At 40.8% G+C, this 18369-nt stretch overlaps 1 protein-coding gene across 1 annotated transcript in view; it reads right to left on the reverse strand.

Moving 5' to 3' along the window:
* LOC307034965 (chloride channel protein 2-like) overlaps positions 1–18369 on the reverse strand; it is a gene marked incomplete at its 5' end in the record, with an annotated part of 153871 nt that overhangs the window by 102229 nt on the left and 33273 nt on the right. The window lies entirely within an intron of this gene.

An 18369-nucleotide genomic window follows, 5' to 3' on the forward strand; every position in this document is an offset into this window, starting at 1 on the left:
CAGAATTAATCACAAACAGTCTGTGTGTGTGTGTGTGTGTGTGTTCATATTATAGATTGACAGTTTCTTTCCCCAACACAATACTTCATTTTAAACAAGTTTCCCTTCCTTCAGTGTGGAGAAAAACCCTGAAATCTCTCCTCCTTTATCCATTTCTCTACATAACATTATTAGTTTGTGATTGATGGCAGCCCTGTGCAAACTCAGCGGCACGACGAATGAATGAGCAGCGCCGGAGAAATGGAGAGTAAAAAAAAGAAAACTTGAAGTGTTGGAGGAGTGGTGAGAGGAGGAAGAGGAGACGGGAGATAAGGAGGGAGAGAATAAGATGGAAAATAGGGAAATACAGAGGGAGGCGAGGAAATCAAAGTAATGAGTTTGGGAGATGCATGATTTATGTGGTTGACTTTATGGCAAGAGTAAATAATAAAACCCCAACATTGCTTTACTTTATAAAAGCTGCAACTTCTTAATATGTATATTTTATTTTTGATTGTAAGAAGGCACAGTATATCAGTATGTAGTGTCTCTACTTTAAAGAGTCCTCTCTTGCTGATGTTCAGGTGTATATCAGTATGTAGTGTCTCTACTTTAAAGAGTCCTCTCCTGCTGATGTTCAGGTGTATATCAGTATGTAGTGTCTCTACTTTAAAGAGTCCTCTCCTGCTGATGTTCAGGTGTATATCAGTATGTAGTGTCTCTACTTTAAAGAGTCCTCTCCTGCTGATGTTCAGGTGTATATCAGTATGTAGTGTCTCTACTTTAAAGAGTCCTCTCCTGCTGATGTTCAGGTGTATATCAGTATGTAGTGTCTCTACTTTAAAGAGTCCTCTCCTGCTGGTGTTCAGGTGTATATCAGTATGTAGTGTCTCTACTTTAAAGAGTCCTCTCCTGCTGATGTTCAGGTTTATATCAGTATTTATAAAACGGACAAGTCAAATCAAGCAATCTGATTGGTTCTTAGCCGTGATATACTGAGCGTATACCACGGGTAGAATTGTAAGTTACTTTTCACAACAAGTCAGTATCCCTCCGCCTCTGAGAAAAACACTATACCGTTGGGCTTAAAAGCAAACTGCATCCAGTTTGCTTTTCATACTGGAACAAGAAAGCAGCGGAGAAGTAACAGGGCAGAAGCCCTCCTTTTTTACGCAGCGGTCTGGACATAGACATCAAAAGGCAAAACATATTCAGTGTGCAGTTCCTTTGGCATTAGGGCAGGGATATATAGATACTTTCCAAGGTTTGACATAATGAATTGTGCTACTTTTAAAGCAAGAAACGATGTTTTCAAATCTGTAATCAAAGAGGTCCGCAAAAACGCTATCGACCAATCAGATTGCTTGATTTGACTTGTCAGTTTTATAAATATATTTAAATTTCTTCCGTTACGAAACAAACTTACAAAGCATAAAATGGAAACATTTAAGATTAACTTCGACCTCCGGGGGGGTCTTACTATAGTATGGAGGAGTGGATTGAGCAGTGCCTATCTCCAGAAAAAAAAGCACCTAAACTACGACATGCAGAGCTACGTGAAGAGCAGGTAGACCAACTGGAAAAGTACCACCATTCAAAAGCTTTCTGATGCGGGTCTTTAAACAAAGCAGAGAAATTATGACCGTTAGTGGCCACAGGTGCGAAAGCTCTCTCCAGAGCTACTGGAAGCCCAATCTCGGGGACCGGAGAAAGTGGAGCAATATTCTCGCCACACCAAGCAACAGCCTCGAATAACCTCAACCTATACAAGTGACCACGTAAGCCATGCTACTGATGCTGGACAGTTTTTCAGTGGATGCACAATAAACAGCAACATACACATTAATGTAAATAAACAGCCAAATAATGGATCAACGCTCTCTGTCTAATATGTTCGCTTGCTGTTAGTGTTGTTGCATAGCAACCACCTTGCACTATGTTTTCTGCAGAAGGCAACGGAGGGACTATTTCATTTTGAACATCATTATTTACAAATAAAAACTATTTAAATTAGAGTGTGTATTTTTCTTTCATATTGCCACACTTGGTAACCGCACTCGCGTCGGGCCGAACCACGCCCCTTAGCTGTGATATAATGAGCATATACCACGGCCTGTCATGAGCTATTGCTTAATTATTACATGGCTTAGTTGAATACTCGATTCTGATTGGTCAATTCAGAACACGTGATACGTTGTTAATACCGAACAGACAGACCGCTGTCAAGGACTTATTGACCGTTGTTAAGGACGCTCACATCTGCAAACACAAGTCTGTTCGATTTAACTGTATACAGTTTGGCCGAAAAGCAAACTGCATGCAGTTTGCTTTTCTAACTGACAAGACAAGAGCGACAAGAAAACAGCGGAGAAGTAACGGGCAGAAATCCTCCTTTTTACGCAGCGGTCCAGACATAGACATCAAATGGCGACACATTTCAGTTGCCAGTTCCTTTGGCATTAGGGCAGGGATATTTAGATACTTTCCAAGGTTTGACATAATGAATTGTGCTACTTTTAAAGCAAGCAGCGATGTTTTCAAATCTGTAATAAAAAAGCTCCTCAAAAACGCTATCGAAGCAGTTCCTGCCGTTGCTACGTTAGTTCAAACTGTAACAACGGACTATTTTTCTTAGCGGATGCATGTCAATCTAAATCAATACATACAACTATTTTTTAAATCAATAAAATCATTTTCTAAATCCATAAAAGCATTTAAATTAATAGTGGGAGTCATAACGTTACTTTGTTGAGAATGTGGTCATGTAATAAGCGGGATAATGCGCAGCGACTTGGTCATTATGGGATGCATGCCGATCTAGATCCCTCCGCTTCGCGTCGGGCTCCTGATCAGCCTGTCGGTGTTCTTTTCCCCATAATGACCACGTCGCAGCACATTATCCCTTACGTAGTGTCTCTACTTTAAAGAGTCCTCTCCTGCTGATGTTCAGGTGTATATTAGTATGTAGTGTCTCTACTTTAAAGAGTCCTCTCCTGCTGATGTTCAGGTGTATATCAGTATATGTAGTGTCTCTACTTTAAAGAGTCCTCTCCTGCTGATGTTCAGGTGTATATCAGTGTGTAGTGTCTCTACTTTAAAGAGTCCTCTCCTGCTGATGTTCAGGTGTATGTCAGTATGTAGTGTCTCTACTTTAAAGAGTCCTCTCCTGCTGATGTTCAGGTGTATATCAGTATGTAGTGTCTCTACTTTAAAGAGTCCTCTCCTGCTGATGTTCAGGTGTATATCAGTATGTAGTGTCTCTACTTTAAAGAGTCCTCTCCTGCTGATGTTCAGGTGTATATCAGTATGTAGTGTCTCTACTTTAAAGAGTCCTCTCCTGCTAATGTTCAGGTGTATATCAGTATGTAGTGTCTCTACTTTAAAGAGTCCTCTCCTCTGATGTTCAGGTGTATATCAGTATGTAGTGCCTCTACTTTAAAGAGTCCTCTCCTGCTGATGTTCAGGTGTATATCAGTATGTAGTGTCTCTACTTTAAAGAGTCCTCTCCTGCTGATGTTCAGGTGTATATCAGTATGTAGTGTCTCTACTTTAAAGAGTCCTCTCCTGCTGATGTTCAGGTGTATATCAGTATATGTAGTGTCTCTACTTTAAAGAGTCCTCTCCTGCTGATGTTCAGGTGTATATCAGTATGTAGTGTCTCTACTTTAAAGAGTCCTCTCCTGCTGATGTTCAGGTGTATATCAGTATGTAGTGTCTCTACTTTAAAGAGTCCTCTCCTGCTGATGTTCAGGTGTATATCAGTATGTAGTGTCTCTACTTTAAAGAGTCCTCTCCTGCTAATGTTCAGGTGTATATCAGTATGTAGTGTCTCTACTTTAAAGAGTCCTCTCCTCTGATGTTCAGGTGTATATCAGTATGTAGTGCCTCTACTTTAAAGAGTCCTCTCCTGCTGATGTTCAGGTGTATATCAGTATGTAGTGTCTCTACTTTAAAGAGTCCTCTCCTCCTGATGTGCAGGTGTATATCAGTATGTAGTGTCTCTACTTTAAAGAGTCCTCTCCTGCTGATGTTCAGGTGTATATCAGTATGTAGTGTCTCTACTTTAAAGAGTCCTCTCCTGCTGATGTTCAGGTGTATATCAGTATGTAGTGTCTCTACTTTAAAGAGTCCTCTCCTCTGATGTTCAGGTGTATATCAGTATGTAGTGCCTCTACTTTAAAGAGTCCTCTCCTGCTGATGTTCAGGTGTATATCAGTATGTAGTGTCTCTACTTTAAAGAGTCCTCTCCTGCTGATGTTCAGGTGTATATCAGTATGTAGTGTCTCTACTTTAAAGAGTCCTCTCCTGCTGATGTTCAGGTGTATATCAGTATGTAGTGTCTCTACTTTAAAGAGTCCTCTCCTGCTGATGTTCAGGTGTATATCAGTATGTAGTGTCTCTACTTTAAAGAGTCCTCTCCTGCTGATGTTCAGGTGTATATCAGTATGTAGTGTCTCTACTTTAAAGAGTCCTCTCCTGCTGATGTTCAGGTGTATATCAGTATGCAGTGTCACTACTTTAAACCCCTAAAAGCAAAATAGGGCCTCTTTAAGTAAATTGTTGAACTTTTGGAGGAGCCTTAATATTTTCCAAACACCGTTGTAGGATATTGATGTTTTAAAGTTACCGAAGGACAATCTCATATGTGGATGATTTGTTTTTTTAAATCTGGTGTGCCCGCCGAAATCTGTTTTTTATGAAGATTATAAACAGATACAAAAGTTGTTTGTTGATCTTATCCAAGTCGGGTACAAACTCACTAAGTATGGAGAACTTTGTGTAAGAGCGTTGTGAATCGGTTTTGGTTTCACTGATGATTAGAGAGTAATAACTCAGAAGATGGGGCTCAGATGGAAAGGGAGAGAGATGTACCAACATATTCAGATTACACCCACTGGAGAAAAAGGGGAGGAGGTGATGGATTACAAACAGAGAGGGAAGTGAAAAGAGCTGAGTGGTGAGAAAGTGAGAAGAAGAGGAGGTATTTCTGGCGGTGGGAGGAGAATAGAAATAGAAAAGGAGATGAGGAAGGGAGGAAATAGGAGAAGGATGGTTAGGAAACCAAAACTAACATATATGTAAAAAGCCTGTAGTTTTACTGATCTTTGAACTAAATTAGAAAATAGATTTGCTATGGACAAATACCTCTTTGTAGATGATCTGTTAATATTTCTATTTATGTTTGGAATAATGTATTTGTATATATATCTTTGTTTGTATTATTTTTTTTCTGTACTAGTATTATTATTATTATTGTGTTTATTATTTTATTCTATCTACACAATTAACATTCATCTATAATAATATATTTTTTTATTCCATTTATTTCAATTTGATAATTATATCCTTCGTTTCGTTTAATTATTTCGTTTTAAATTAGTACTATAGCTGTTGTTTGAATGTCCAAGTGGGTAAAACAAATGGACAACGAACATGTGCAATTCTGTACTCGTTTCTCGCACTAATTAGAATAAAAAAAATGTATGTTGTTGAAGGAAAAGTCAAACTAAATAAAAAGATAGAATCAGAAATACAAAAAACGGAAGGAATCATGAAAGTGGAAAAGGAAAGTTAAGCAGGAAATATTAGAGTACAAGAGGAAGGAAGAGGAAGAGGAGGAGGAAGTTGAAACCAGAGATTAGAAAAGACCAAAACACTGAAAAAAAGTAACCAGGAAGTTGAACGCTGATTTATTTGTGGTGTGTTTAATATCCATCGATTCTACAGTGAGAGGCGCCGGCTGTATAATGTTGAAACCACAATTCAAAAACACATAAAAAATAAAGATGGGATTAATAAAACGTTGGCCTGCAGTAAAGACCGTCAACAACTCAAACACCGCTTATTGATTTCTAAAAGTGAAGCACCTCTGTGGACTAATTCACCTCAAGCTGCCGTTAATAAAGAAATAAATCTGCTTTACTAACCACTGGCTGTGTCCACTATAAATGTGGGAAATAAGAATCTGTTAATTGCATATTTGTATAGATATACATTATTTAAATATGGGGGTGTTTTAGCTTCCACTTCCCTTCTCATTTTGCTTTGTAATAATGCTGTTCAAATAACTTGCACGTTTCCTCCTCATAACGACCCTCCCTGTGTCACATCTTTGCAAAATCCTCCAGTATTTGGAGAGAAATTCAACCCGATAACAGCATTACTCTTTCAAACTGCTCCCTGCTGATTTAGTAACTTGATGACTTTGGAAACCCTGAGTCCCAGAGAGAGAGAGAAGACAGGTGTGTGTCGGGAAGAGGTTACGTAAAGCTCATGAAAACTGAGTAATGTACGCAGCAAAGAGCATGAATCTAAACAGAGAGTCAATAGGCGCTTTCACACCAAGTACTTTTAGTTCCCCGGAAATCTTTAGTTCTGGAAACTATCTAGCAGATCGCGTTCACACCGGAATAAGTCCCTGAGGGAGCCGCTGACGCCACTTCTTCTTCTTCTTCTTCTTTGGGTTTACTGGAAGGCTGCAAACAACTTCACGGCGTATACTCATGGATGTTTAATAAGAACTGGATACAGCGTGGGAGGCGGGGTCTCGTTCTTTCCTATGAGAGCTGCTCATTGGCGCAGGAAGGCAAAATGGCCCAACTTTTGAGAGAGCAAAACGTCACAGATTACCCATCATGCCTAGCTGTCAGAGCAGAAGAACCCGTATGTGCGCTCACAGAGCATGCGCCCCTTAAACCCCGCCCCCCACTCGGCTCACTAGAATGAATGGAAACAGAAAATAAATCTAGATTCGGCTTTTAGTGCATTTTACAACTTTAAGGACCGAATTATTTTAATAAGGGCTATAAAATAGTTCAAACTGGGTAGTTTATTTAGTTAAAAACAAATTATCCGCTGACAGACTTCTCTTTCCCAATGTTAGTCAATGGGGAAAAGTATTTCTGGGCCCAATGACGTCACGGACTGATACGGAAATGGTAGTACCGCCATTTGGACACAACGCATATTTTCCTCAGAGTCTGGCGCACTTCCTGGGGGCTTGCGTATACTGCCACCCGAAGTCCCCGGCCGGAAGTCCCCGGAGTTGGGGACTGGCTTCAGTAGAAGCTGCTGAAGCCTTCCGAGTAAATCGCCAGAAGCGCCAACACCTCATTTCCACCGCTCCCATGTTTTATTTTGTGTTGACAGAAGTTAGTCTCTCTCTGTTGGTGCGCTGGGCTAATGCTAATAATGCTAATGTGAGGATAATAAAATGGCGGCTTCAAAAAACGTTTTCAGAGTTTTACGGGCCGTGGTTTTCAATTCGCCCAGCCAATCAGAAATTGGAACCTTTTTCTCCCATGAAAGTCCCTGCTCTCTAGCAGGCACTAAAAAGGGTTGAAAAGGTTCGCAAAAAAAAGTTCTAATTCCAGATATTTTTGGTGTGAACGCAAAATCCCAGGAACTATCGGAACTATTCCTGGGAAAAGTAGTCCGGTGTGAAAGCGCCTATGACAACTTTCTAAGTGCTACATGTACACTTAATATTCTGAATACTTGGAAACAATGAATTAAAGCAATGCAGTTTAGGAGTCTAGGAAAACGGTTATTAAGATAAAAAGAGACATACAATTGTAATTTTCAGGTTCATCATAATTATATTTCTCGGTTTATACTATAAAATGTTCACTTGCTATTATCTTCATATTGTTCTGAAATATATTTTACATTATGAAATCTCCTCCGAAACACTTAAAAATACAATGTATGTGATTCATAAGGAATGTGATTTTTTCTAATTTTAAGGAATTTGATTTCCATTTCTTAAAGTTGTAAATATATGGCAAAAAAGATCCGTTAATTCCAATCAATTCCTATATAATGATTTTAAGTGCACATACGCATAAAACCGTTTTTGTGGTTCTTAGCCTGAAATAGGGTATGTGGTTAACACAAACTGAAGAAATATTCACTTTTTATTCTACGTCATAAAGTACATCAGTAAATACCCCACTGATGAATTTAATAACAGCAGATGAGACGACTAAATGTCATCACGCCCAACATTAGCCGCCTTTAGCTTAGCGGTGGTGACGTGAGGTCATGTGACCGTGCTGTAGTTCCTTTATAGCCCAACATTAGCCGCCTTTAGCTTAGCGGTGGTGACATGAAGTCATGTGACCGTGCTGTAGTTCCTTTATAGCCCAACATTAGCCTCCTTTAGCTTAGCGGTGGGGACGTGAAGTCATGTGACCGTGCTGTAGTTCCTTTATAGCCCAACATTAGCCTCCTTTAGCTTAGCGGTGGTGACGTGAAGTCATGTGACCGTGCTGTAGTTCCTTTATAGCCCAACATTAGCCTCCTTTAGCTTAGCGGTGGTGAGGTGAAGTCATGTGACCGTGCTGTAGTTCCTTTATAGCCCAACATTAGCCTCCTTTAGCTTAGCGGTGGTGACGTGAAGTCATGTGACCGTGCTGTAGTTCCTTTATAGCCCAACATTAGCCGCCTTTAGCTTAGCGGTGGTGACATGAAGTCATGTGACCGTGCTGTAGTTCCTTTATAGCCCAACATTAGCCGCCTTTAGCTTAGCGGTGGTGACATGAAGTCATGTGACCGTGCTGTAGTTCCTTTATAGCCCAACATTAGCCACCTTTAGCTTAGCGGTGGTGACGTGAAGTCATGTGACCGTGCTGTAGTTCCTTTATAGCCCAACATTAGCCACCTTTAGCTTAGCGGTGGTGACGTGAAGTCATGTGACCGTGCTGTAGTTCCTTTATAGCCCAACATTAGCCACCTTTAGCTTAGCGGTGGTGAAGTGAAGTCATGTGACCGTGCTTTAGTTCCTTTATAGCCCAACATTAGCAACTTTTGGCTTTGTGGTGGTGACGTGAAGTCATGTGACCGTGCTTCTTTATAACATAACATTAACTTTATACTTTAGGACTTCCAACTATTATACATTTGGAAATTACCATGCTAAACAAAACGTGTAAGTATCATAAATGTGTCTTTGCCACAGATCTTATTTGCTGCAATAATCCAATGGAAAGATCCCAATGGCTTTTTGTCAAGTGAACCAGGAAGATGTTAACTCCATGGTCTGACTACAAAAATATCACTGCACCCCTCAACTCTATATAAATATGATACTCCCGTCTTAATGGTGCCAACTGGTGCTGCTATGGGCACCATCTTGGCTCAACTCGCTGAGAAAGAGACACTGTGGCTGGTCTCCTCTGCTGACACACACATTGGACCAGAGCCACAGCATCTGTAGTAAAAGCAATGACACACACACACACACACACACACACACACACACACACACACACACACACACACACACACACACACACACACACACACACACACACACACACACACACACACACACACACACACACACACACACACACACACACACACACACACACACACACACACACACACACACACACACACACACACACACACACACACACACACACACACACAATCTGCTCGAGTGGCTGTGAATCAAATATTGATCAGTGACACAAGCCTCCTTGGTCACTTGATATATTAAAGTGAAAGTTCACACACGCAAATACACACACACACACCATTAACCACAAAGCAACGGTTTAACACAGTGTGTATACAGTATGTGTGTGTGTAAGTTGTGTTACTTCCTGGACTTGGCTGGCATGTGAATGACGTCTGTTCGCCCCCACAGTGCGTCAGCGTGGGAGCACAGGACACACACTCACCAGTATTTTAAAGAGCATGTTCATTAACGGTGGAACGGTGTGTGTGTGTGCTCTTTGGTCGTTTTCCAGGTTAATGAGGCCCGTTGGTAAAAGCAGTCGGTGCTGAAGTGAAGTGAGACTTAATGTCAGTCATGCAGCCTGCGGTACATTAGCTTCATCACAGCTGTCATTTAGAAACTTAAAAATGATGCAACGCACTGGAGTCAATGAAAGAAAATCTACTTAAACTTTACCGACTATTCAACCAATCAATGGGTAGATATGGAACACGTGTCTGCAAGTTATCTCTAAATGTCCTAAATCTGAAGAAGCCTAAATTATTTAAAGCTATTTCAAGTGCATGATTTTGTTTTATAGTCCAATGATCACAGACTCAAAGTCAACTGCTGTGCAACTTCCTTTCTTGATTTCTAAGTACTAGGAAAAGGACTTGAAGCTGTTGGTCCAACATAACTATTAGACTATTGGACCATACATTAAGTGGACCTATCATGCTATATTTGAATAATATAGTGTAGGACCATACCTATAAGGGCATATTTATACTTTCTATTTTTCAAAATACCAAACAGATCATGCATTTTAGCCATTCCTCATTTCGCTCAATTTAACACTGTCTTTGCATCATGGGCTGATTCAGTGAGAACAGCACCATCTACAGGCCTGACATATGTACTACAGCGTCTCCAGCGCTTTCCAACGGCAATGTCCGTGGCTGTCTCCTCCTGATTGGTGGAGTTGGCCCAATAGCCGTAGCGCCACTTCTGTGACGTCACAGAAGTGTTGAAATCTGGATCAGTCTGTATCAGATCCGTTGCAGCCCCTTTTTAAGAGATTTGGGTATGGAGGAAAATAGAGAGGGTTGTGTTTTCTGACACTTGGTGAGTTCCCTGGAACACCGGGGACACATCTTCATGTATAAAAGACGTACAACAGTGCATTTTGCATGATAGGTCCCCTTTAAGTTAAACTCTTCATGTATTGTGTCTTGATATGTGTCTGTTGATGTTACTCATGGAGCTGCTGTGATGCAAGTATCATTTCAGACTTGATCTGAGCATTAAAGTATTATCGTATTAAGAAATAAGCCAATTCTGATATGTTCACACTCATATCAAGAAAGTGATGTTTTGAAATATCTGCATACACATGACCTAGCTTAAGGCTTGCTTTTAATAAGAGGTCCATATCGTACAACCCTCAAAATGATGCGTTAACTAACCACCAAAACTCAACCTGACCTGCACACCAACCATTTCAAGCTCTTGTACGACCTATTATGATTTGGAGGAAGTAGTGCATATTAACTACAGAAGATCAATAAGCTACAACCTACAAGCCACAGGAAAACAATCCTTTCAAAAAGGACCAGTTCGTGGGCGAGTGTGGCTGCGAGCGAGTGCGGTCGTCTTTCCACCAGAAGGTTGTGGGTTCGATCTCAGCCCATGCAGTCAACATGTCGATGTATCCTTGGGCAAGATACTTAACCCCGAGTCGCTCCCGATGGCCAACGGTGTGTGCATGTAGACATGTAGTACGTAAAGCGCTTTGAGGGGTCTTAAAGACTGGATAAAGCGCTGTATAAGTACAGTCCATTTACCATTCACCATTCTAAGCTGCATGACTTCAGTCAAAGCAGATTGTTGAGTGGATCAATCATGCTTTGAATCCTGGAAACACAGTTAATGTTTCCAGGTGTTCATTATTGGACCAAAACATGAATGCCATTTGACTTTTCTATCCATCTATCTTCACTATATCTTTATCTGTGATTGGTCTGCATGCACATTGTTACCTGAGAAATATATATTGGCGTTCATCAGCTGATAAATAGAACAATTGTGATTAATTCAGACTGCCTTGGTCTTCATAAATATGTTCACTCATTAAGGTTTGATTCATGCATTTCACTTTGTGTGTCTGTGTGTGTGTGTGTGTGTGTGTGTGTGTGTGTGTGTCTGTATGTCTGTGTGAGTGTGTGTGTGTGTGTGTGTGTGTGTGTGTGTGTGTGTGTGTGTGTGTGTGTGTGTGTGTGTGTGTGTGTGTGTGTGTGTGTGTGTGTGTGTGTGTCTGTGCATGTGTGTGTGTGTGTGCGTGTGTATGTCTGTGTGTGTGTGTGTGTGTGTGTGTGTGTGTGTGTGTGTGTGTGTGTGTGTGTGTGTGTGTGTGTGTGTGTGTGTGTGTGTGTGTGTGTGTGTGTGTGTGTGTGTGTGTGTGTGTCATATGACTATTGATGAAGGACAGGAGTGAATCTTTTAATTCAGATTGCCTTGGTCTTCATAAATATGTTCACTCATTACGGTTTGATTCATGCATTTCACTTTGTGTGTGTGTGTGTGTGTGTGTGTGTGTGTGTGTGTGTGTGTGTGTGTGTGTGTGTGTGTGTGTGTGTGTGTGTGTGTGTGTGTGTGTGTGTGTGCATGTGTGTGTGTGTCTGTGTGTGTGCGTGTGTGTGCGTGTGTGTGTGTGTCCGTGTGTCTGCGTGTGTGTGTGTGTGTGTGTGCGTGTGCGTGTCTGGGTGTGTGTGTGTGTGTGTGTGTGTGTGTGTGTGTGTGTCATATGACTATTGATGAAGGACAGGAGTGAATCTTTTACCTGAAACACTAAACCTGACAACTGAAACTGAGCGACCTTAAAACAGCATGAAGTCAGAGGAAGTGGAGGAAGCAGAGTTTCCATTCTTCCTCCCTCCTCTTCATCACTTAATTAATTAGTCTGCTGGTTTATTCATTATTCTTGTTGAATCGAGAGGTGGAGTGTGTATTTAGATATTAGTGATAATAAACAGCAGTATGTTTGGCAGAGACGGCCATCCTTTACATAAGTCCTGCTGTTTTCCTTTTGCTCCAATCACAAAAACAGCAGGTGGTTTTGTGATTGATTCTTACAAAGAAGAAGGGGAAAAATAACATTAAATAAAAAAGGCAATAAAGATCATTCATATTACAAGCTCACACACTCTCTCATCAGAATCAGAATCCATTTATTAGTCCCACAGAGGGGAAATGTGTAGTGTTACAGCAGGAAAGAGCCCCAGACAGCTTAGTGTTGCATATCTGAAATGCGTTAAAAAAGTACTAAGTTATAATAAACAATAAAAAAGATGCTAAAAAAAGATAAAAACTAAAAAAGTTAAAAACAAATCAAATCTACAAATCATATGTACTTACAAGCTCTCACACACACACACACACACAAACACTCAGGCTGCTCAATTAATCAAATTCTAATCGCAATTACGATTATGGCTTGCAACGATTACGAAAACAACGTAATCGAAATAAAACGATTATTTGTTTATTATTACTTTTTTTTTTTATTATTGGTTTTTCAGTTGAATTATAAAGTTCACGGTAATCAACTGTTAAAAACATGTCTCCAATAAATTGATGTTTTCCAAAGTAAATGGATAATCGTTTTTAATAATCGTGATATCAATTATGGACCCAAATAATATGGATTATGATTTTTGCCATAATCGAGCAGCCCTAACACACACACTTACAAGCTCACACACATGCTATCACGCTCACACACACACAAGGTGGCACCATGAGAAGGGTCATTGGCTAACAAGTATCAAAGGTACATGTGTGTGTGTGTGTGTGTGTGTGTGTGTGTGTGTGTGTGTGTGTGTGTGTGTGTGTGTGTGTGTGTGTGTGTGTGTGTGTGTGTGTGTGTGCACACGTTGTGTTTCTGCCATCAGCCTATCAGGTGCTTTTCAGCTCCGTCATATCAATCGGAGGGGAAGAAAAGACAAGGAGGTGACGAAGAGGAGGAGACGAAGGAAGGAAGGAAAAGGGAAGAAGAGGAAAGAAAGGAGACATGTGAGCAACTGTTGGTCGCTGGGCACCTAACGGTCACCATAGCAACGTGTGGCGCCATGCTGACATCCTGCTGACATCACACATGTTGAAGCGGGCCGTGTGTGTGTGAGCGTGTGACATCAGCAGTGAGAGTGAATGATAGCAGCCTGAAGACCACACACACACACACACACACACACACACACACACACACACACACACACACACACACACACACACACACACACACACACACACACACACACACACACACACACACACACACACACACACACACACACACACACACACACACACACACACACACACAAAAGCCATACAAGCATGCAGCTGCTTTTCAATTGAAAAAAGGAATAACTATTTATTTATTTTTAAAAGAAAACATAAAAAAGGTTAAGAGAACGAGCTCAGCGTCAAGAGACTTTTTTAACTCATAAAAACCACTTAAAGTGGAACGCGTGTTGAATACATGGGAGGACATGTGTCTGGACAAAGGCTTGGCATCAAGACATATGTTTGAATTATCTTTTAAATGCATGCTTTTTAATATCTTTGAGTAGGCTGCTCCACAGTTTGGGAGCTGAAGAAAGCTGCCTCTGAGATAAACGGAGGAAGAAACCCAAGGAAGACAAACCGAGCGGATGAAAAGAGCCAATGGGGTTGATGCAAATTAGTTTAGGCAACTCCCTTCAGATCACTAACTCGCATCTGTGGATAAATGAAGCTTGACTTGGGTTTGAATTGGTGCATCAGTGTGAGTTACCTTTACCGCTGTGTGTGTGTGTGGCAGGGCTAGTTCCTCTTGTCAGCTGAATTTTTTATGTCCGTACTCATGGGTGCGCTCCCTTAACACACACACACACACACACACACACACACACACACACACACACACACACACACACACACACACACACACACACACACACACACACACACACACACACACACACACACACACACACACACACACACACACACACACACACACACACACACACACACACACACACACACACACACACACACACACACACACACACACACACACACACACACACACACACACACACACACACACACACACACACACACACACACCTTTCTCAGATTAAATCTCAAATGATCAGTCTGAAATTACACGCAGTATCTTTATTCCCTCAACCTTTACAGAACAATAACATCGACAGGAAATTCAATTGTTAAACCTGCGACGATCGGATAAAATGAAATTATTTTGCTGGCTACATGAGGAAATTATATTAGGGGGTTAACCTCAGTGCAAAATTAAGATTGAATGTGAAATAGCAAGAAAATAAAAGGTTATTTTTGTATAAGAAATATAAAAAATATCTGCACACACACACACACACACACACACATATCAACAGGAGAAGAGGGGACCGTTGCCTATATAAGGTCCTTGTTTTTGTGCAGCAGTAAAGCTCAATGCTGCCCCCTGCTGGTCATATACCGCAATAACACGCGTTCCCACAGGATTGTTGATTAGCCACCAGTGTGTGAAAACATCATAAACGCCTTGTTTTGACACTTGTTTTCCAGTTGATAGTTTCCAATTAGCCCGGGGTGTGAAAACATAACCGGCGTTGATGCTCTAATGATTGTTTTGATCCTTAAATGTGCAGCCATGTAAAGTGTTCAACATCCTGATATATATGGAATTTCACAAAAAAAAAAGATTTTATAAACCAAATTAAATAGAACCATTGCTGTGCATGCAGGAAAGACACATCTAAGGAAAGTAAATACGTAAGCATAGCCTCCTACTTTCAACTGAATAAACAACAAATATTTATATATTCTTACTTCTTAGAAAAGGTTTATTTGCTTATGTGAGGCCAATGAAAAGCACTCAATAGTTTTGCCTGCAGGATTCTCACTGTCTTGAGTTTGTTTCTATATGGTTGAATGCACTTACTATACATCAATTTGATTGAGAGCCTCAACTAAATATAATACAGTATATTCTAATGTATGCATCCTTGAGATTGCTTGCTTCCTGAAAAATCACCTACATCCAATTTTATAATCTAAAAACTGCAGAACATCGACAAGTTAGTAATCCGACTTGTGAGAAATATATGACACTTGAAACTACACTCTTTGTGGGGGAAACTTCTGAAGCAATTAGAGTCAGGACTCAGAGAGACACGATGGAGAGCTGGAGCTTTGATGGCAAACACTGATGGGTTTATTTGGAGCTTCGGCCGGAGAAATTACAAGACAGGTGGTGTGTCGCGAGTTCACACAGCGGTTGCCAAACCAATTCTGAAGAACTCTTTCTGTAGCTCCAGGTTTTAACTAGTTCAGAGTGTAATAATCAACATTCTTCATCAGCGAGACTAAAGCAATATGGACCCTGAATCTAACTAGAGCTCTCGTCCATAGGAAAGAATGTGCGCCTACGTCCCTGAACAGTAAACTACCTCATGGCGGCTTGTGCTCGGTCATAGATTGGCAACAACAATGCGCCCAAGCTCCTCCCCCTTAAGAGAGATAGCAGCAATACCCAAGCTCCTCCCCCTTGAGAGAGATAGCAGCAATACCCAAGGCCGTAGACCTATGCCGTGGGAAAAGAGACAGTGAGAGGAGAACATGATGAACTGTGTCGAAGGTTGAACACCTAAGCTAATTATTCCGTAACACTCTATATTTTAATAGATGATCACATCAACCCATATATCTGGAGATCATATTTGTGAAAGGTTCCAAAGTGAAGCAACACTTGCTTTGGTTAAGTTGAAGTATTTTAAGTTAAAGAGAAAGAAACAGGTTACAAAAATGGTACTATGGTGTCAAATCGATACATGGTGCCTTTTAGGTTTTTGTAAAACACTCTACACTAACACTTAGTTTACAACTCATATCAACAAAAAGGGCTTATCCAATTATTATGTCCTGAAGACATTTTCTGATTGCACTGCAAAACCTGAACAGCAATGATACAGTAACTGGAGGTAAAGCAGCGTTATCAATTCCCCCCGAGGATAACCAGACCACCATACATGTCTGTTATCAAACGGTGATTCAGAAGAAGTTACTCTGATTGTCTGATCACACAGACAGTCCTAACAGAAACATCCACTCAGCTTTTCCACCGCCTTAAAAAGGGCAAAGGCTCTGCCTCATGAAGGGATGATGAATGTAGAGTAAAGCCGGAGGGCAGAACCAGTCGAGCTTTAAAAGGCACCCGTTTAAAGCTAGAAATGAAATGAATACTTTCTAAAAGGTGTTATATATTGAGTTCAAGCCGCAGAGTTCAAGCTGCAGAGTTCAAGCTGCAGAGTTCAAGCTGCAGAGTTCAAGCTGCAGAGTTCAAGCTGCAGATATGTCAGAGGGACCTTTGAGGGACAGAAGTGAAAGTCAGTCAACTTGATATAGTGCGGCGTGTGGCGCAGTGGGTTGTGCGTAGGTGTTGGGATCAGGTGGTCACAGGTTCAAACCCCACTACAGTCAGCATGTCGTTGTGTCCCTGAGACACTTCACCCCAAATTGCTCCTGTGGGGATTATCCACAAGTGACATGTGATGTAATATTATATACAGCACAAACAGGAACAAAGACTACAAGTGTCTGGACAGGAAAAACTACAAATCATCCATCAGTCGGAAACAAGTCCTGCTCTTGATTCTGATCTTTGCTTAATGTGCTAAACACGTGTTTCATTGTAACACTTACTGTAGCAAGTATATCCTTTACTTTGACTTGTATATTCCTGTCACTATACATGCATTTCTTGACCTAGCTTCCTCTCAGTACAGGTCATCAGAAAGCGTCATCAGTCCCCATGTGTGTGTGCTCCTACTGTATTTTGAACTGACTGTTATGTTGAATGGACTGTTGTGCTTTTATTTATGTATTTGAATTTGTGCAGATGTAAAAATGTGTCTGTTGATTATGTATGTGTGTATATATATGGATTATGTATTCCTCTGGATTGTGGGAAACACTATTTCGATCTCTCTCTGTACAAAAAAAAAAAAAAATTGACAATAAAGTTGACTTTGACTTTTGTATGCAACACATGTTTGGTATTGAAATAGCTTTTTAGTACACCGGTATTCCTGTTGCATGTATTCTCCATCATTTGGATGTGAAATGTTTCAATGTACACACAACAAAGTGGGCTAAATATGAATAACAGCGACCTAACGGTTAATGTCAGACTGTACACTGAGTCATGTTCTCTTTTTAAGGAAAGATTGTATTGTGTAATCGCCCCGAAGAGCAGTCACTTAAAAAGCTCAAGTCAGACTGACCTTCATAACAGATTCATTTTTTAATGATGTTATTTAATTAAAGATGGTAGACACACGAGTTGTTTCTGCTATCCGCTGAAAAGCCTGAAAACGTTTGGGTCTCAAAATGTATCGAAACTAGACCGAAGGTTTCCGGCCAGTTTGTTTCAAGTGCAAAAAACATATATTTCAGACGAATTTTTTCGTACTTTTCTGTAACAACTGACAAGCTGACACTGTACAGCAGACTGCCGGCAGCGAGCTGAGACTGAAACACAATCCGCGGTCATAACTACAGAGAAAATACCTGTTGTTCTGCTGCTCTGCTCTCATTACATCTGGCCGTAAACCATCCCTGAAGCTGCTGGGACTAATGGCTGTTGGATGAGTCGTACCACGTCACTCACTCACACACACACACACACACACACACACACACACACACACACACACACACACACACACACACACACACACACACACACACACACACACACACACACACACACACACACACACACACACACACACACACACACACACACACACACACACACACACACACACACACACACACACACACACACACACACACACACACACACACACACCAAA

This window comes from Notothenia rossii (assembly GCF_949606895.1).
Source record: "Notothenia rossii genome assembly, chromosome: 4".
In the NCBI taxonomy this organism is placed as follows: domain Eukaryota; kingdom Metazoa; phylum Chordata; class Actinopteri; order Perciformes; family Nototheniidae; genus Notothenia; species Notothenia rossii.